This window comes from Sinohyriopsis cumingii, chromosome 14, assembly GCF_028554795.1.
Source record: "Sinohyriopsis cumingii isolate HCF-2022 chromosome 14, ASM2855479v2, whole genome shotgun sequence".
Taxonomy (NCBI): Eukaryota; Metazoa; Mollusca; class Bivalvia; order Unionida; family Unionidae; genus Sinohyriopsis; species Sinohyriopsis cumingii.
Window position 1 is genome coordinate 33,855,139 of NC_142974.1, and position 22,312 is coordinate 33,877,450.

The following is a 22,312-nucleotide window of genomic DNA, read 5'->3' on the forward strand; positions in this document are numbered from 1 at the left end:
AACGAACAGACTATAATTTGCATTAATCTCGATTTAAGTCGTGTCTCGATATCGTCTTTTATTCTCAGATGAAAAATAGTAAATTTATATTAAACTTATTTATCCAATATTAACAGGCGACCACATTTTTCAAAAAATGTTTACAGGCAGACCAAGTATAATTTGTATTGCAGTAATTGATTTTACATTCCTTTATTATGATATGCGTCTAAAAACGTCATATTTAATAGAAAATACTTCTAAGCAGTTTACATCTTGTTGAGATCGTTCCGATTTAATCATCCACGCAATGTTTTATGTAAACAGACCCAGTAACTAGAGAGACAAGTAACAAGCAAACCTCTTTCAACCAGATAAATTTTCAGCGGGTGAATAACCTTTAATTTCGTACATATCATGAATCGATGCATACATATTTAATAATGTTAATCGATTTAAGTACAACTTAGGTACAGGACTAAACCGACAAATGCCTTGTCAAATCTGAAGTCACCAGCAAGTAATTGTTACATGTGAGAGAAGGCCTGTAAATTTAATATAGGTGAAACATATTTACATCGAAACCGGGATTAAAAACTAGGTTTCCACTATATTTTGTTGTTGCCAAGGTATAAGAAAATATGAATTGTTTAAAGCAATATTCCATACTGCGATCTAGATGTTTTTACTCACAAACAAATGAGGCTTGTGAATGATCTCAGTGAACTGCTGACAAATCAGATTGCGAGACACATGTGAATCATTGCTTAATGATATGGGAACCGGTTGTTTGCGATACAGGAGACTCATGACAGACATTTAGCTGGGTTTTATTTCTTTGAGGGGTAATCCACAAATCTAAGAACTGCAAATTCAGCTTTAACAAAGCCATGCGCATTGTCACTAACGAAAATACACGAATTCACAGTATGCACAAATTGTGACAGAAAACGAGTAATCTTTTTTTATTCGTTTTATTTATCCCACAGGCTTACAATTAAGTTAAAATCAAAAGGAAATGTTCACTGGACTAGCAAGCAGTCGGAAACTCAATGGCGGTGTGGTTGTGTCCATTTGGAACAAGACCAGACGTGGTTTGAAAGTATTTGAAATTACACTACAACAATAAACATAGTTGATAAAATACTAGAAATGTGATATTAAACAATCCGTAAAAATACAGGAAAGGAACACCAGATGCCAGCGTAACCTTAGCTGCAAGAAAGGGACACCAGATGCTAGCGAAACCTTCGCTACAGGAAATGGACACCATATACCAATGTAGCTTTTGCGTCCAATTTATTTTAGTTCTACTATACAACTCCATCTGTGTAAGTGAAGCTATGAGTGGCTTAAATTGTATAAATCACAGCACAGTAATCTCATTTTTAATGTAGTCCTTTATAGTCTGAACAAGTACTCATAGACCGTACTACATTGATTTGCCCGAATCGGGTACTAACAAGCATAAAGCATGTATTGTTGTTGTTGTAGCGTTTAACGCCATTTTTCAGCACAAGATAGGCTATATATGACGGCCAGTATAACTGGTCGAGGAAGAACCCTGGAAAACCCTGGGAAGAACCACCGACCCACGAGAAGCTACTGGCAAGCTTTCTCACGTTCCCACCTTAGCCTGCCTGAGACTCGAACCCACGCTGACAGATGTGAGATGGCAGTGATCCGGAACGGTGAGCTTTAGACTACTCGGCCACTCAGGGCCCCTAAAGCTTGTATAACCGCAAAGAGTAAAGACTGTACGGTGTTTCTGTGTTAAACACATCTAGTACTCATGTAGATAGACCATCCAAAATAGATAATAATTGGTTGAAAGGATGTAAATAAATTTCGTATATCAGTAATTTGTATGGAATTTCTGATCTGATTGTTCAAGGCAGGGATCTCATCATTCAAGGCAGGGAGCTGATCATTCACATATGGTATTACTATATAACTTTTCTTAAGAGTTTTGTAATTATTCCCTACTTTGAGTCCAAATTTATTGGAATCCACGGGATGACTTGCGTCTAAACGTTTTCCAGTATTTAAGCAGGTCCCTGACTACAACACACCGAAAGGGATTCTCATAAAATACTTTGACTAGGATTTTCCGTAGTCCATAGTGTTGATAGAATCGGTTCTCTTGGTATCAGCTTTATGTAGCCAGTACCCATAAGGGCTCTTCTATTTCTCCAGTTCCTCTCTACAAAGATGGTCTCAACTTATTCTAGAGTTCTTAGGTCACGTGTTGCTACAAATTACCAGGATAAGGTTCGAATGAAAATCGATATAACGGGGATTCTGATAGGACTGATTGATCATAGAATAGATTTTCTCTATATAGGTAGTATAGTGTATTATTCCAATTTTGGCCTGGTATTTGGGTTATTCAGCTATACAAAAATTTGTCAAATCTTTTTGCAGCGACTAAAGCAGATCTCAAACAACCTGAGTCAAACAATGGTATCAAACGATGTTAAACAGGTGACCTAATCTCACACATGAGGTGGTACCACCTGTCTACACGTAGACGTTATAGAATTATTCCCTATTTTGCCTCAATATTTCATGGAATCTGATGAAAGAATTTGCGTCCAAACTGTTTCTAATGATCAAACCCCTGAGCACAAGATATGAAAACAGGGTTTAAATCACACTGCATAAGCAGAGGACCGCATAGTTCAGACTATGTACACCGTTGAACATCTCTATTTAGGCTATGCACAACCAGCCCATTAGGACCATCCTATTCATCCGATTTCGCTAGACGAATTTCGTCAATACTTTTTTTTAGAGGTACAAGCAGAGATCCCAATATACCAAATCTCAAAACTGGTTCCAAATGGATATTTGAATAATTAAAAAACAAAAATTCAATTGGTATTTTTTGGAAAACAAACTGTTACTTATTCCTTATTGAGGAAAAAGGATAAGTAACCAAGCTGATTCTATTAATAAACGTGCTTTGTTTATATTATGCATCTGCACAATAGCTGCGACATGATAATAACTGAGTACTGAGAGAGAGAGAGAGAGAGAGAGAGAGAGTATCTTTTTGACAACTCAGCCATCCACACTTCATGTCTGTAAAGGAGTCATGGCCAAAACAGGCACTGATATATACACGCCCATTAGGTTGTGAATGTCAGACTATATGGTATTTTGTACTGGTGAAATGAACACTGATACGAGTAAATCTACTGATCACGCTGTATTCGAAATTCGAATCCGGAGTTACAGAGACGCAAAACTAGTGGCCAACAATATGGCGATTCAGTCGCATACAAATGGTGTACCTTAGCCTAAATTAGCTCGCAGTTACTTCTACATATAGGCCATTCACATAAACGCCTTAATATTAATGTGTTTCTCCGATCCCTTGGTGTTCCGTAACCAACAACAAATTTTATTTCAATTCCCCAAATCTAATAGAAGCATTCCACCCGGCGAGCCTAAAGAAGGTAATTCAACCAAGAACGTCTCAAAACTGTATGCACTGACAATAAAAAATGACACTTTCGGTGAGCAATAGATCGCTGCTTATCTTGGACTCAGCAATGATTTACAGATTTAAAGTCTATAAAAGAGACCAAATGGAAAAGCATGGCAACATAATAAAAGTGCACTTGGATAACTTCATTCACTCTAGTTCGCGTTGAAAAGAATGTGTAGACGATTCTCTAGCTACAGTTTACATAATAGTTCATATTATACGATAGGGTGTGACCAAACAGACTTCAATAAGCACAGCGAAAACTGTACGTTGTAATTAAATTCTAAATATTAGTTGTACCTTGGATTATACTATGATATTTGCTGATTGGTAAACATATTTAATATATTGTTAATATAACAACCATTTTAGTTTTGTTAGTTTTGAAACATCACAGAAAAACCAAAGTTCAAAACTTTCGTAATTTTTTTCTCTCAATCGACCCCTTCTTATTCATGTAGCTGTATGGTTTTTGTTTCTTATCGTAACATCATATAACAACTATAGTGTGAAGGTATTTGAGAATGAATGTACAATAATAATAATAATAATAATAATAATAATAATAATATGTTGAACTAAGAAAGATTTATACCCGTGACTTCGGGTACGCGATTCCGTTGCACTAACCAATGAACCATCACAGCTCTCGGTGATGACGATAATTGGCTCCAATTCACTGGGGTGGGTGGGTAATCTATTTGCAATGGCCCTACCCTGTATTCACGAGGCTCCTCAACCTGAGTGCAATGGCCCTACCATGTGTTCACGAGGCTCCTCAACCTGAGTGCAATGGCCCTGCCCCGTATTCATGAGGCTCCTTAACTTGAGTGCATTCAACATCAGCTTCTCAGATGGTTGCCAGTGATTCAACTGATTAACATAGATTATTGGTAATAAATGAACTGATTAACATGGATGGTTGGTAATTAGCGAATTGATTAGCATAGACTATTGGTAATTAATGAACTGATTAAAATAGAGTTTTGGTGATGAATGAATTGATTAACATGGATGGTTGGTAATTAGCTAATTGATTAACAAGGATGGTTAGTAAAGAGCGAACTGATTAAGAAGGATAGTTGGTAACGAGCGAGCTCATTAACATGGAGGGTTGGTAATTAGCTAATTGATTAACATGGATGGTTGGTAATTAGCTAATTGATTAACAAGGATGGTTAGTAATGAGATAACTGATTAAGAAGGATAGTTGGTAACGAGCGAGCTCATTAACATGGAGGGTTGGTAATTAGCTAATTGATTAACATGGATGGTTGAGGGTGAACGAAATGATTACTATGGAACATATACATATTTTACAAATTATTCATTTGAAGACTGTTATATCCTATTTATTGATTTTATCAAATGTTAACTACCTACATGATTTTCTGATAGTATTTAAGTTCTAGTGCACTCAGAGAGAGAGAGAGAGAGAGAGAGAGAGAGAGAGAGAGAGAGAGAGAGATATTTGAAGTAGAAAAACTAGGAAAATAGCGGGAGAGCTTAGCAATTGCCTCAAATTTAAATATTTTGTTTATGCTATATTGAACCACAAAGTACATGTAGGCAGCCAGTGTTTTTAATGGTATAATGATGTTGTTAAATTCCAAAACAAAACAAATGCTATATGTGAGTTAATATTTTGCTGTGTGACTTTATGGTTTGCAAGGAATGGAGGGTGAGAACAGGAGTTGAATGTACTTGAGGTAGTATCTGGAATTACCTGTTCGTCAGCATTACGATACAGCCGTCTAATTCAAATGAGTATATGCTTCTCAATTTCTGCAAGTAAAAGAATTTCATAATTAACAATGGTTGAGTTGGTGATCTCATAATTAACGATGGTAAGTTGGTGATCTCATAATTAACGACGGTAGAGTTGATGATCTCATAATCAACGATGGTAGAGTTGGTGATCTCATAATTAACGACGGTAGAGTTGATGATTTCATAATTAACGATGGTAGAGTTGGTGATCTCATAATTAACGATGGTAGAGTTGATGATCTCATAATCAACGATGGTAGAGTTGGTGATCTCATAATTAACGACGGTAGAGTTGATGATTTCATAATTAACGATGGTAGAGTTGGTGATCTCATAATTAACGACGGCAGAGTTGATGATCTCATAATTAACGATGGTAGAGTTGGTGGTCTCATAAATAACGATGGTAGAGCTGATGATAATAAAGGGATTGGTAAATATACATTCCCTGGAAGTAGGGGTTCTAGTGTTGTAGATTATATTCTTGCTAGTTAATCCTTATTTTAATATGTAAATACGTTCGTGGTTGATGATCACAGCATTTGGTCAGGCCATTGCTTGCTTGTTTTCTTTCATCGGAAGTGTTTGAAATACTAATCATAATAAAGCATATGAAGGAATTAAAAATATTTTTATTTGGAATGCAATTTATAGACATGAGTATATAGGTGGAATAAGATCCTATGATATAGCATACCGTAACTGGAATATGTAAAGTCTTAATTGTACTTATGACGACATTTATAATTATATAAATCAATTTACAGATATCTAAAAATTTGTATGCATATTTTTTTCAGAAACGTATTAATCTTGTTCTACCAAGGTTAAACAAACTTTGTATAGTGCAGTATAGTTTTGATTGCGAATTACAGACAAAACAATTTTTGATCTGATTGTTAACGTCATATGTGTATCTATATTATGTGTTTCACTTCTGTTCATGATTGGAAGGGTCATTTTTGTAAAACAACGTTACACAGCTTCATGATAATGGTTTGAACTTTTATTTGGGTAAACCTGTTTACGTGACCTTTAGACTTGTTTACAACTTAGAATGTTCTGGAAATGAAATTATGACCATCATCCTGGTTCTCTTATTGTGTCTTAATTTTTTAAATATAAAGTTTGTGATAAATTGAATTAATTATTCCTATCTTAAACAACTGCAGAGGAATGAGTCTTTTTATTGTGTTCAGTAATTATTTGAGAGTTTTTTTATTTCAGTTATACAGTGGAATTACAAAGTGCTCATAGACTTAAGGATGTAATCACTATTTTGGGATTATTGTGAATTCATTTAAAGACATTCTTAAGTACATTATTTTGATACATCAAGACTGTTGATAAAATATCAAATTCAAGGCTAATGGTACATCAGCATACTCAACGTTGGATTTCATTGGGAACATCACTGGAGCTGATTTGGAATACAATATACTTTTGGGCTTGTGATAGAACTTTTAGGATTTAATTCACAATACTGTAAGTTCTCTTTAAATTTTAACACTATATTTTCGGGAAAAATATTTTATTAGTTGAATTTTACAAAACTTGTCGGTTTTCACTCTTTTCTGTTACTTTTATAAGACCATTGAGTCGTAATAAAAATCGGACGTTAACAGATATGAAATGATAAAAGCCTGAATGAAAAGACCACAAATACATGTTGGTAGGAGTACAATAAAAGACCAAGACATCGTGTAAAGTCAAATTCGCAGATGCTAAAGAATATTGTAACGAATTAAATCTTGTACTGTTTAAAAGTCATAATACGTTGTGTTTTTTCATTTAACCCCTAACATTTTATTGTCTTTCAACCCCAAATATTCTATTGTCATTCAACCTTTTACATTTTATTATCATTCAACCCTTAATATCATATTGTCATTCAACCCCAAATATTTAATTTTCATTCAACCCCTAATATTTTATTGTCATTCAACCGTTATAATGTTATTGTCATTCAACCCCTAATATTTTATTGTCATTCAACCTTTAATATTTTATTGTCATTCAACCCCATATATTTTATTGTCATTCAACCTTTAATATTTTATTGTCATTCAACCCCATATATTTTATTGTTATTCAACCCCTAATATTTTATTGGCATTCAACCCCACATATTTTATTGTTATTCAACCCCTAATATTTTATTGGCATTCAACCCCTAATATTTTATTGTTATTCAACCTCCAAAATGTTAGTTTCATTCGTTTAATAATACCCCTTCTGCCGTTGTGTATACTTCAACCTATGATATGACTTATTTTGATCTGGTGTTCTAATGGTTAGAGCGTCGGCCTGGGATGCGGGAGATCGTGGGTTCGAAACCCAGGGGAGTCATACCAAAAGACTTATAAAAATGAGGTACTAACAGCTGCCTAGCTAGGCGCCCAGCATTAAGAAGTTAGTGTTAGGACTGATCGGCCTGGTGTCAGGATAATGTGACTGGGTGGGACATCTTGCTACATGTCTACCGCATGATGCTCCAGTACTAGACATCACTATAGACTGCCACAATGCATACATCGTAGCGATATGACTGAACATTGTTAAAGCTACTTTAAAAATCCAATCACACACAGACACAGTGATTTTAACGAACACTAATTGAACAGTGTGTTCGAAAAATATTTTTGGTGAATTAAATACAAACATTTTTCACGATGAAATTATTAAAGCAATATGCATAATTTAAAGAATGAGACAAGTGATCGACCAGATATAATTTGCACATGACTTGGACAGACTGGTTCCTTTATGCTTTACATAAGCTATTTAAATCCTTTTGAATACAGACAGGTTTTTAAAAACGTGGTCAGGCAAGAAAGGATCTATTAATAATGTATAAAAGTATTACCTTGCTTAATTTGGTTGGAAAACTTTTAACGGGTATTTTGAATGCTAGACTGATTATTGGGTGAAAGTGTATTATGTTTATAATGAATTCCAGTTAGGTTTTATAAAGAATATTAGGACAAGAGATGATATATTCATTTTGAACGGTTTAATAATTCATATGATCAATAATGATTAGAACGTGTACTAAGTATTTATTGATTTAATGAAGTTTTTTTTGTTATTATCATACTGTCAGATCTAATCTACGCTGTGAATTCATTAAAGTATGAATCTGGGGCAAGGTGTTAAATGGTGCTTAAGATACGTATACTAATAGATAATCAAAGGTGAAGTCTCTAAATGCACTTAAAAAATGTTTTCAGGGTTAAGGAGAATGTTTTTCACCATTTTTGTTTGCATTTTGTATGAACAGCATAGGAGATGAATTTTACCTAAGTGGTGTTTATGCGGTAGAAAAGATTGGCAAAAATTTATGACATTAATGCTTGCTGATGATATTGCAGTCTTTTCGGACTCATGTTTAAATTTTAATGTGATAGATACAAATTATCTGTAAATAATTCAGAAAGAAAATTAATGACATTTAGGAAAGGTGGAAAAATTCCTACACATTGTAAATTTTTCTTCCATAAAGTTGTGGTAGAGATTGTGGAAAAAAAACTTCTATCTAGGTATTGATTTACTTCTGGCGGCTCTTTCTCAGAAGCTCAAAAACTACCTGTGATCTCGCTTATGAAGCAAGTTATAATTTAAGTAAATACTTTTATAAATTCACTGATCATTCTGTAAGTCGCATTTTGAATCTATTAGACAAACTTGTCAGACAGTTCTTAAATTACAAAGCAGAATAATAGGGATTTGCAAATGACGATTTCATGGTAACGGTATAATTACAGTTCATATGAAAATCACTTTACGTTAAAACGTATCCAAAATAATTTTGTTTTATAGGATGGGTTGGCAGAACGTCGTGTAACATTGTTCGATTTTGTTTTCTAATTTAATCTTGGTTTAACACCGGTGCAACTGGAAAACAGAACAGACCTTCAATGGTTAGAATTGTATTACCTAGTTAAGCATTTTATGAAGCTTTGCATGTCCAGTGTATTGGTGAGATAATTTCTTTATGACTATTTTAAAACAATGGATGTTATACAAATTGATTCAAAATGATTCTACTAGATTTGCCTATTCATCAAGAAATATTGGTTTACAAACCTTAACATAGTTTTACTGTTTTTTATATATACTAGTATCCCAGACTATGCAATTACTTTCACTCAATTAAGAGTATCATCACGTACACTAAAAATTTAAAAGGAGTTGACCACATAGTTGAATATCTATTATATTTTAACTTAAAAAGAAGCATATACCCAGGTATTATCGGAGAAAACCAAATATGATTCTATGTCCCTTTAATTATATGTCCCTCTAATATCACGGTTTAAAACGTGTCTTGGTTGGATTAACATATGCTGATAAATCTTTAGATGAGAAATATCGCGTTACTTTAAGTATCTGCCCAGACTGGTGCCGTATGTTTAATAACGAAAATACTATATTTAAAATATTAATGATATTATGCATTACAATCTTTAAAGACATTACGACACCAAGCTGGAGATTAATTTATCCCTATCTAAACATCTATCTCTAGATGATGCATGCTGTACAGAAGAAACATGTTTCTTTCATGGATGGTTAATTTTTTAGAAAGCATGGATTAGGCTCATTCTGAAGATCTGCTTCTAGGGGAATATATATGACACAAGTCCCTGATTATAAATAATCAGCTATAGTACTAGGGACTTCTATGTGTGTATATGACATGAGTCCTTGGTTATACATAGCTATAGTACCAGGTACTTGTATATCTGTATGCACGATTCTCATATTATTCACAGCTCTAGTACTAGCGAAGTATATATGCGTATGCATGAGTCCCTGAGTATACACAGTTATAGTGCTTGGTACTTATGTGTGTGTATATGCATGAGTCTCTGAGTATACACAGTTATAGTGCTTGGTACTTATGTGTGTATGTATGCATGACTCCCTGAGTATACACAGTTATAGTGCTTGGTACTTATGTATGTGTATGCATTAGTCTCATTATACGCTGCAGTGATAAATTAGGTAAATCTCTACTTTTGAACGATAAGGGAATATAAAGGATGCTAGCCATAAAAGGACTCGACAATCGTGGGTAACGGGGTAAGAACTCACCCCACCCCACCCTATCCCACCCCACCCCACCCCGGCTGCTAATTTTTAAGTTAGGTGATAGTATAGTATGCTAAATATTGTGCAGGCTAATAGACCGTGATGGTTAAAATAAACCACTCCCACATTAATACGACATCTATTTGATATTTAGGTAATTATCCGCTTTGCGGTATACGTTAGAAACAAAATTAACTTTTTTATAATTAACATTTACTTGTTATATCTTTTGCGAAAACCTGCTATCGGTCATACTTGAAAAGAAACTAGTCTAACCTTCATATGACCTTTCTTTCGTAGGTAATTCGGTTAACTGCCTGTGATAACATATATGCATTATGAGAATCAAGGTTAGGTGTACAGTATTTCATGATACATCAGTGATCTGTACATTATCGATTTTTTTTATTATATCGAACTAGTCAATGCCCTGAAGCAATAATCTCACAGACATATGGGGACTGAAAATGTTTACGACTTGCTAGCCAGATGGCAACGCATGAGAATGTTTGAGTAAAATAACAAACAACAATAAACTCCATAAAAGTGAAAAGAATAGAGCCATATTATTTTGAGAGCAGATAATAAGTGTTTAAGAAGCTGTTGGTCTAGAGTTCTACTTGTTCAAAAGTTAAATGATAATTAATCTGACATGTTAGTAAATAAATACAATTAAAAAACTTAAGATTCCGACCAAGGGATTATCATTATAATCGTTTCATTTTTGGTTGCTGTCATCGGTATTATTATTATTATTATTATTATTATTATCTTTATTATTATTATTATTGTTATTATTATTATTATTATTATTATTTATGCTTGGTTTTCGATTGGTGGTAGTGGCAGTTGGTATTGGTACTTTCATTTTGTCATTATAGCTGTCAAGCTCTTAATATAATGAGTCTGATTGTCTCCATTTAGTTTTATCATATCCATTGAAGTAACAACACGTAATGATCAAAGTAATCCATTGTTATCCTTACTTATATCTTGTACAAAATTTCATTGAAAACCTAGGCATGTTTTCTAAATATTATATGCTGTTTTCGAAATGCATTATACATGCTTGTTGAATTTAAAGATGTTGTTTGTTATAGGGTATAAATTCTACCTGTCTTCACGGCAAACTAAAATAAATATGCTCAAGAAAGTATTTTTTGCGAAAGATTTTTTTCTTCTTCTTATTGGCTGAAGTTGTGGTGCTGTGTAGGAGATGTTTTGATGAAATTAAATTTGAATTAAGGTCGGATCGTTGTAGGACAATTAGGTATATATGAATGTGGAAATAGCAAATTATTTGCAAGGAAATTAACAAGAGAAATCAAACTTTAATTTAGTAATAACAGTCACATGGTATCAATAAACATTTATGACTGCTTTATGGTATAGTAGCTGCACACACACACACACACAGATACATACATATATATATATATATAGAGAGAGAGAGAGAGAGAGAGAGAGAGAGAGAGAGAGAGAGAGAGAGGGGGGGGGGGAGAGAAGGAGGTTTACGACTCAGCAACACAAATTGGTTATTCAATGCCGAGGCAACTGCAAAATAAAGTGCCTAACCCAAAGATGCACCTTTTTAGGTGATCTGGGCAAATCCAATGGTACCAGTTTCAACATTCCTAAACATCATTATAATAAATTAATTATAAATGCTTCAGTACATTTAATCTTACTTGCTACTCAGCTTCATGCATAATTTCATTCGTGACGCTGTTGGGAGAGTTGGATACCGTCAGGTAATAACAAGCGTCCTTATCAACGACATATACAACTTGACAACGAGGTATATTGGAAAATATTGTTTAGTATAAAGTCCATAGGACCAACTTACAGCATCTAATAAATTTAGGTTAGGGTATGTTTACTTACCGGTCACTGTATGTGTGCACTGTCTGATATCTCATGTGGATGAGTCCGTTTGGCGTGTATCCAACCAGCCTGAGAATCGGCTGCGAGAAAGCATTGAGTGCACGCAAGATGTCCGACAGTATATAATCAATAATCTGTTTATTATAAACTCTGATTTACAATTTCGCTTCAACATCCATGTCTTTTATATGGTTACTTTAAGGAAAATATAGGATGTCTTATAACGTTACTTCAAGAACATATATAATTATTCCAATAATGGTCATTTTGTTCTTTAATCAACATCATTTATATTTCTATTTTTGACGCGAATGCATGAATTTGGTCGAGTTGGGTGTCGTTTTAATGTAAAATATGTTTATGAAGTTGCAATGTCATCAAGCGTGCCTTATGGACGACATATACCGCCTGCATTGAGCAACATTCCATGTCAAGACTATGGGCCGAATGAAATATATATATATATATATATATATATATATATATATATATATATATATATATATATATATATATATATATATATATATATATGATTCTAAATAAAATATATAAGTTGTTTTTAAAAAATGGGTAATTGCAGTGGGTCTAGTAGATATGACGTATTAACATGCACTGGTACTCACTAAACATTTTCTATTGCTCGATGGTGATTTCATATATGGAATCTTTAGACTGGTTATTACATATGCTTTTAAAGCTTACTTGCAATTACAATGTTTTTTGAAGGGTGAATCGGAAGACAAATCATGCAAACACACCATCTAAGCTAAAGAATAAACCCGTTGGTATGTTTCATTTCAGCCAATCTACTTGCACATCAAGAGATCGCATGTAAAGCAATGCAAGCCACATTCTAGACTATTCTTTGGTGGTCGCACAAGAACGGAATGGGTCAATCCAAGTTCCGACATCTTGTATCATGTTTAACATTCTCGGCGTTTTCCGTTAAGTCTTGAAAGAAACTTCGGATATAATTCGTCGCCATTTAGAACTATATTCTGAACTGCTTTCTTTCAGATAGAACAAGCTGGTGTAGGAAGGATACAATATTTACATTAGGAATAATCTCGGCCTTTGCTGTTGTAATATATATGGTGCATTCTGCCAGAGGGGAATCACGAAACGCATCATACTGACATGTATTACTTACTACAAGTACATCCGATGTTATTTCACGACCTAACAGAAACGGCCAAGCTATGTTCCGTCAGACCCTGTACATCGATTCGCTTTTTCTACTCTTGTGTATAGTGTCTGGTAGTCTGTCTGTTCAGTATTTCGTTCCCATAACTCGAGTTGTCTTCTTAACTATCGAACATAACCAAATCATGTAGGTCTCTTGCATGTAAAAAAAAAAAAAAAAGACTAAACCTTTAGATTTTATGTTCGATTTTAAAGGTCAAAAGTCAAGGTCAAAGGGACTGCAAGAAAGAAAACATTTCACATCGTATCTTGGCTCATGTACTGTACGCATTAACCAAACATTGTTAAAAGATTGCGACTGAGATAAGAAATAAACATGATTATATTAGGATCAAAATGTCTAAGGCTAAAGTCACATTGGTCCTAAGACAGTAAAGGTTTTTACACAATGTATCGAATTCTTTAATGATTACTTCGGCCGAAAACTGTGGATAAGACAAGGAAGTCACACATTCATACGGGAGTCAACATGTCCAAGATCAAAGGCACAGAGACTAAAGGAAGGGAAAAATCCACAAACTACTAAAGTTTTGTCTACATACTTTTACTACATCTTTTGGTGACTTGAGTTCGAGACAAGAAAAATTACTATTGATTTTAGGATTCAAAGGTCAAAGGTGAATGTCTGAGGGACCTTAAGAACACAACTTTTTCCACAAAATAATTGAATCCTAATGTCACAAACGATGGGCAAACGTTGTGGATGGCTGACATTTGATACAAGAAATAAACCTTTCGATTTAGGACTCAATAGATCTAGGTAACTGTCACCGAGTTGACCTGAGTTTAAGACATGGAAGTTGTCTAACGATTTGGGAAACAATAAAATTAGGTCACTGTCACCGAGATGGCTTGCATTTTACAAAGAAGACACATATTGATTTCGGATTCGGAAGTTCAAGTATCTGACAAATGAAAAAGGATTTATAAAAAGTAAGAACAATATTATTATTTACGATAAAGTGGTTATATAATGCACGGTTTACGGTATTCATATCACAAATTTTCCTTATCAGAGATTAAATCAATACCGGAGGGAGCTCCCAGTGTGATGTAGAACAAAAATTAGCAACGACAGACGATACCAAATACAACTCATACAAGAGGCTCGAACCTCCATCGTAAAATGTACATTGCCTTTATCAGTCTTGTTGCGCTAAATGGTACTATAGGCTCCCTCTGGCGTTGGTTTACCCTCCTTTATAGATAATTTAAACCAGCTGGTATGCAGAGCGTGTGGTTGTGTATCGCAGAAGTCATTCATCATCCAAACAAAATCAATATGATGTAAAACATGTCTGTATGTCGGTACAGTTAACTGTACCTGTCATTCAGACACCAAAATATGCGTTTAACTGTAAATAAAAGAATTAGTGATAGATTTATTAAAACAGGTGGATGTGGTAAGAAAAGTGCGCCATTGAGAACATGACAGAACCTGTTTGCTACCTTAAACAATACAATCTATTCATTAACTCCATATGAATAACTAGAATTTGCTTTATATTTGTATAAAAAAGATGTAGATCATTAGAGAGTGATATGAAATGAGTCGAACATTCAGCTTTTGCTTCAATAAAATGAATTACCCGCTCCATCAACGCTTTCTGTGTCCCCATATTATTAAGTTGTAAACATGACGCTTGACTTGTTAATATGTTAAATACGAGCCAAGGGATTTCCCATATAATGTACTGAATAAACAGCGTCAAACTTATCGCAACGATCAAGCATATTTAGTCTGTTTGGTTTGTCATTTTAGTACATTGAAAATATCTTTGTATCATAAATTCGATGGTCAACACCCTGTAAATGACTAGTTCATTACCAAGAGAAATTTGAGATGGATGCTCTTACAAACGATACCAAGGAAAGTAATGTTCATGCTTGTGATAACGATTCAACGACTGTGTATTATCTTTCTAAAAGATAAACAATAACTGAGTAATATATATATATATATATATATATATATATATATATATATATATATATATATATATATATATATATATATATATATATTCATTTTCTCATACGAGTATCACTTTTCCCATACAAATAATGCCTTTCTACTATAAATATTACGTATACAAATATTTTCTTCCCATCTATCCTTCTTCTCATTTAAATAAAAAAATTCTTATGAAAAGAAATATTACGTTTCTCATGAAAATATTTTTTTCTTATAAAATTCGTATCTTTCTTTTTCCTTGTGAGTTTTTAATCACGTAACGTGTAGGATTGCTACTTCCATTTGTAGCACGTGAATGAAGACTAATGAAATAAGCCTAAATTAGAGGCTATTAACTTTCTAATTACTGGTATGTATGTATGTATAGTTGTATGTATGTATGGTTGTATGTATGTATGGTTGTATGGTTGTGTGTATGTGTGTATGTATATATATATATATATATATATATATATATATATATATATATATATATATATATATATATATATAACACGAAACGTAAAGAAAATGCAATATCGAAACACATGAGTGAGAGAACTCATTGAAAACGAGATATATGCGCAACATAGATTAAGAGAGGAAAATAAAGGAATTGGATTGATTTACATTCGACTGTAACGATTTAAATGGATTATCATGTTCTCTCTCACTTAGAACACATGTAGATACTTTATAAGATCGAAATGAAATGGGTCCATTTCCCTAATTTACTGAACAAGCATAGTATCATATATCGTTTTCAAGTTCATTTGTTCTTCTGTACATTGTGTCTATTCCGTCAGCCACCACACATGAATGCCTGATATGATTGATCATACATAGAATCAAAGATGTCCACTCTCTTGCCCAAAAGGATATGAAGTAATGAGTCATTGTCCTGACATAAAAGCCAGTGCGAGTCTAGAATGTCTATTGCATCTATTATTTTTCCAAACATAGTATTACGTTCGTCGTTTAGGGTTTTGGCAGTATAGTAACATCTGCTTGGCTCTATCTGTATGTATGTATGTATGTATGTATGTATGTATGTATGTATGTATGCATATATATATGTATGTATATATGTATGTATGTATACATATATATATGTATGTATGTATGTATGTATGCAAATATATGTATGTATGTATGTATGTATGTATGTATGTACGTAGGTACGTAGGTACGTACGTATGTATGGATGATGTATGTATGTAATTACGTACGTACGTCTGACCGTCCGTATATACGTACGTTTGGATGGATGTATGGATGTATATATGTATGTATGTACGTACGTACGTATGTATGTATGTATGTATGTATGTATGTATGTACGTAGGTACGTATGTATGTATGGATGGATGGATGGATGGATATATGTATGTATGTATGTATGTATGTATGTATGTATGTATGTAAAATTGATGGCGGTGGCCAGTGTAAATAGGAACACCGATCTAAATCAAGACCTATTTGAAATCATATTAGTCGTCGTAGATTAGCTGGAAAATATTAACTGAAAACCCATTTAATGACTAGTGTAATCGTACTGTTTTACCTTAGTAAAAGTGTCATACCATTTTACCCTAATAAAATTGTTATACCATTTTACCTTACTAAAAGTGTCATACTATTGTTACGACTCCAAATCTTTCATTATGTAACAGAAAGAACTAAAACTAACGATCTAAGTATAATCAGCAAACATTTATTTCTCTCCACAATACAGAGTGATAATCCTAAAATGTCCCATCACAAGTCCAAAACATCAGAATGAATTCCAATAATCTTGAATGTCCTGATGTAACACAATAAAACAATACAGAATGTCTTTGAATGAGTTCACAATAATCCAAGTAGAGTGTATAAATCCAAACGTGAATGATCACTTTCGTAATTCCAATAACTATTTTAAATGAATAAATCCTATTGAATTATATGTGAGCACAAATGTAAATTCTGATCAAAATGGATTCACACAGACTGACATAAAAACAGAAAGGAATTATTTGTATGTGAAATCCCTATCAATACACACATTCACTTGACATAGATATGAATAATTCCAACGGACAGTTCCAACCTAATTATAAGCAAGACTCGGCCTAGAATGTTTCAAATTCAAATGCTACGTAAATATTATATTTACAACTTACAATCTTGGACAGTCATTAGCTATGCAAATATTATCTAATGTACAACTTATAATGATGGACAAATGTTAAGCACACAATTATAATATTTATAACATCATTTTACCGAATTTAAAAGTGTCGCACCATTGTACCTTATTGAAAGTGTCATACCATTTTAGTGTCATATCATTTTACCTTATTAAAAATATAAAATATTACCTTATTAAAAGTGTTGTACCATTTTACCTTATTGAAAGTGTCATACCATTTTAGTGTCATATCATTTTACCTTATTAAAAATATAAAATATTACCTTATTAAAAGTGTTGTACCATTGTACCTTATTGAAAGTGTCATACCATTTTAGTGTCATATCATTTTACCTTATTAAAAATATAAAATATTACCTTATTAAAAGTGTCGCACCATTGTACCTTATTGAAAGTGTCATACCATTTTAGTGTCATATCATTTTACCTTATTAAAAATATAAAATATTACCTTATTAAAAGTGTTGTACCATTTTACCTTATTGAAAGTATCGTACCATTTTGGTGTCATATCATTATACCTTATTAAAAATATAACACATTACCTTATTAAAAGTTTCGTACCATTTTACCTTATTATAAGTGTGACACATTTTTACCTTTCTGAAAGTGTCGTTCAATTTTACTTTATTCAAAACGATGTACCAATTTGTCTTGTTAAAAGTGTCATACCTTGTTAAACGGGTCGTACCATTTTAAATTTTCTATAGCAGTAAAAGAAGTGTGTGAAGATGTAGAAGACAAAGAATAATCCTGATGACCATGTTCTTCCATTTTGCATGTCGGTATGCTTGTCTCAGTTCGCTCATGCGTAACAGCAACCATCTTTCTATTATATGCAGGTGATACTTTGCTATGCTCTGAGTGCATTGCAGAGCTGTATCGATTTTTGTATCATCTCTCCATGATCGTATAGATTTGTACCACCTTTACATGATCTGTATACATTTTTACTGCCATTACATGATCTGTATCGATTTTTACCAACTTTAAACGATCTGTATCGATTTGTATCACCGTTACATGATCTGTATCGAGTTGTACCACCTCTACATTATCTGTATAGAGTTGTATCACCTCTACATTAGCTGCATCGATTTGTACCACTTTAACATGAGCTGTAACGATTCGCACTACATCTAAATTAGCTCTATGGAGTTGTACCACCTCTGCATGAGCTGTATCGAGTCTTTGTTGATCTAATTGTAATTATATTAGCTTATCTTTGTTTTGTTCATCAATGAATTGAAACTATTTTTGAGATCAATTATATACTACCCACAATACACTGTAGTGTGAGATCATGTATATACTACCCACAATACAATGTAGTGTAGGATCAGCTGTAGGTGTAACTTTCATCGTCATTCTAATATGAGATTTCAAAAAATATCCCGTTATTACACTAAACATAACTGTACATCATAGAAGACGATATGAATATAAGGGTGTCTAATATATTAATCTCTTTGAAATATAACATTGAAACTGCTATGAATTTATTCAACCTATGGAGCTTGGTTTACATGTATCCGCTGGTAAACCTTGTTAAGTTATTTAAAAAAAGCCTTCACCTGTCGTGTATTCAATTTGATATATACGTACTGATGTATTGTAGAACATTCTATTACGAACGATTCTTAAAAGAATAATCCAAAATCCATATTTTCCTTTCACACAGAGGGACCTGTAAATTAGAAAACTCGCGTTATGCAGAGTTATGTAAAACATCCATTGACTCTTACAACAGACGTCCCATGAATGCCAAAGGAGATTATCCGTTATATACAGAGAAAAATCGATGACGCTCAAGTATTGATAATGGCAGACTGTATTACCACTTTGAGAAACGCCCTTTCTTCCACAAATAATATGTGAATTGCAAATTTATGTGGGACCTTAGTTTTCTGAAAGTGCACAGAGCTAAAGAATAGTGCAAGTATTAAGCTTTAATGACATGTCAGTAGAACAATGACTTTAGGTACCTATTATAATTTAAGGTTGTAATAATAATAATAATAATAATAATAACATTAAGAAGAAGAAAGAAGAAGAAAATGACGGAAAGAAAAAAGAAAATAAAAAAGAAAAACTACTACCACTACTACTACTACTACTACTACTAATAATAATAATAAGAAGAAGAAGAAGAAGAAGAAGAAAGAAAGAAAGAAAGAAAAAACGACGTAAAGAAAGAAAGAAAAAAAATAATAGACAAACCATTCCAATGAAACGTTCAAAATGAAAGATAACATGAAAAATACGTTAAAATTGTGTAAAGAAATCATACAGAAATTAATCTAGTTTTACGCTCTCGTTTCATTACCTGCACGATTTTATTTTGTCATTTAACAGTGGCAAGATAAAGGTGCCATCACTGAGAAAACCTTCTAATTTTCCTTTTCTGCTCAAATTTGTGGTTAAATGCATTCTTGCTTTCTTGATATAATACATTGCTCTATGGCACTCAACTTACCAAACCAAGCCAAACGGTCCATTGACCTCACGTTTGCAACCGCAAATGGAGGTATGCAATGAATGAAATATGTAAATTATATAGAACCATTGAACAGCAATAAAATATTGAAAAGTAGACACCCAACAACCTCTTAGTATCTACTTTTCGTTTAGACGATGATTATATTTTCGTAGCATGAATCAATACACTATCTAGGTTGTCATAGCTACACGGTGTAAATATTCATCCCGATATCAATATAAACAGACGGGTTTACATCTCATTTTGCATTAGGGGTTTAGACTGAACGGCTGAACATTTTTGTACTGGGATAATCTTCGTTCATCTGAGGTAAACTTTTTTTTCTGGGGGGTGGGCAGAGGAGTGGGTCAGAATGACAATTACAAAATGGAGTAGTTTGTATGTTATAACACAGAAAAATAGAAAAACTTACTTGGAAAAAACCCTCAGATTTACGGAATCAGTCAATTAAACATTGAGTCTTCTAGGAACTAAAAATGCTGACTTAAAATTTGTTGTAATAATGATAACGTCGCAGACGAAAGCGATTCAACCATTAGCGTCAACACTTCTATTTTTACTACTCCACCATTTCCAAAAGGGTCTGAAAGAAGACTAGTGTACTTTCAAACTTGCTTTTCTATGTAAACTTATACTTTCATTTTGTTTATATCAAATGTGAAGAAAAAAATATCTTCAGTACTATTATCTGCCTCTCGAAATTAGAACATAACCGTATTGTGGTACATGCCATTAAAACCCTTACAAAAAGAAAAAAATTCTGGTAAAAACAGCACAAACTATCACAATCGTATCCATCATGCTCCTCCTTCTCCTCCATTATTATTGTTATTGTTATTATTATTATTATTATTATTATTATTATTTTCAGATGGGTAACGTATGTACTGGAAAGGGTGGAGGAAGTCTCCATAAATTCTGTAAATGTGGAGGGGGTCATGCTTCCAAGCCAAGTGATCGGCCCCATTCTGGAGGAAAACGCAATTCTGAAGAACGACCCCATTCTGGGGGAAGTGGGAAGGGGAAGGGCCATGGACCTCCAGATCACGCCAAGGCACATGGAAGAAAAGGATCAAAATGAGTCCTTCGTTTCTTGGAATCCTGTTTTAAAGGAAACAAGCGCACTATAAAATTTTTTTACACGTCGCCATTTCACATATTTATTGTTCCACAGACTTGATGCATGCCTACTATTTTGTGATATGGGAGAGTGGAAGTATGCATATGCTGTGCATTGTTTCTACATTTTGATTGACACGTATTAATATTTCGTTTATCAAAGTTTTCAAAGGTTTGGCTAAAAATACCTGAACAGACTGAACAGACACACAAATATAATTGATTTGAATCAAAAATTTATTTAACTTTGTCTACCAAAGTCTTTTCATCCTGGATTAACTTGGACACAACAGTTGGAAGTAGGTAAACGCAGTATCAGCATGGATATTTATATTAGTCATCCAAACAACAATTTCCTAACTATATGCTAGTTGATTTCTCGTGTATCAAAACTAGAGGTCACTGTGTTTTATAAATTTGATGTAAGAAGCGTAGTGATTCGAAATCGAATTGAGTAAAAACATTTTTGAAGTGTCAGCAAAAGACAAGAGCCTAACACGATAGTTCTGGGAACAGTGGTTTTAAAGAGTCGAAGGAAAAGTCCTTATCTATAACATGGGCACCACGTTGTAAAACTCAACACTAGGTACATGTATGCTCTAACGGCCTTCAAGTGTGAATAACAGCAACATCAATATTTGAACTATTTTTCGGAATTCAAGTTAAATAATTAATGTGAAAATATATGTAAAAGAAGATTATGTTTCCAACCTAGCCATTGTCTTTCTTTCCTTCCTTCCTACGTATGTACATACTTGCCTACATATCTACTTTCACTTATGAATACATACATTCCACAATTATTTATTCTATGTAAAGTAAAGCAAAAAATTGAAGTTAAAGTGATTGTATAAAATATATTAACAACGATGTCTGATTTATTTTCTTCTTTGTATCATACTTTTTATACTACTACTACTTGTAAATGGAAAAGTAGTATTAGTATTAGTAGTTGTATTATTATTATTATTATTATTATTATTATTATTTTATTATCAATATTATTATTATTATTATTATTATTATTATTATTATTATTAACGCTGGTAGCAATATCAGTACTAAAAGTAGCAAAGCAGCAGCACCCGTTACAATAGTAGTACCGGTGCTACATGTAAACAG

At 33.2% G+C, this 22,312-nt stretch overlaps 2 long non-coding RNA genes across 2 annotated transcripts; one reads left to right on the top strand and one right to left on the bottom strand.

Annotated features, from left to right (window-relative positions):
- Positions 1–549: 549 nt before the first annotated feature.
- On the bottom strand, positions 550–12,324 carry LOC149783544 (uncharacterized). The gene is made up of 3 exons (XR_016413624.1): positions 12,221–12,324; positions 5,199–5,257; positions 550–4,345 (listed from the first exon to the last, which is right to left on the bottom strand). It is a non-coding gene; the product is annotated as an uncharacterized LOC149783544 (long non-coding RNA).
- A 7,917-nt stretch (positions 12,325–20,241) lies between these two features.
- On the top strand, positions 20,242–22,060 carry LOC149783545 (uncharacterized). The gene is made up of 2 exons (XR_016414028.1): positions 20,242–20,380; positions 20,943–22,060. It is a non-coding gene; the product is annotated as an uncharacterized LOC149783545 (long non-coding RNA).
- The last annotated feature ends 252 nt before the right edge of the window (positions 22,061–22,312 follow it).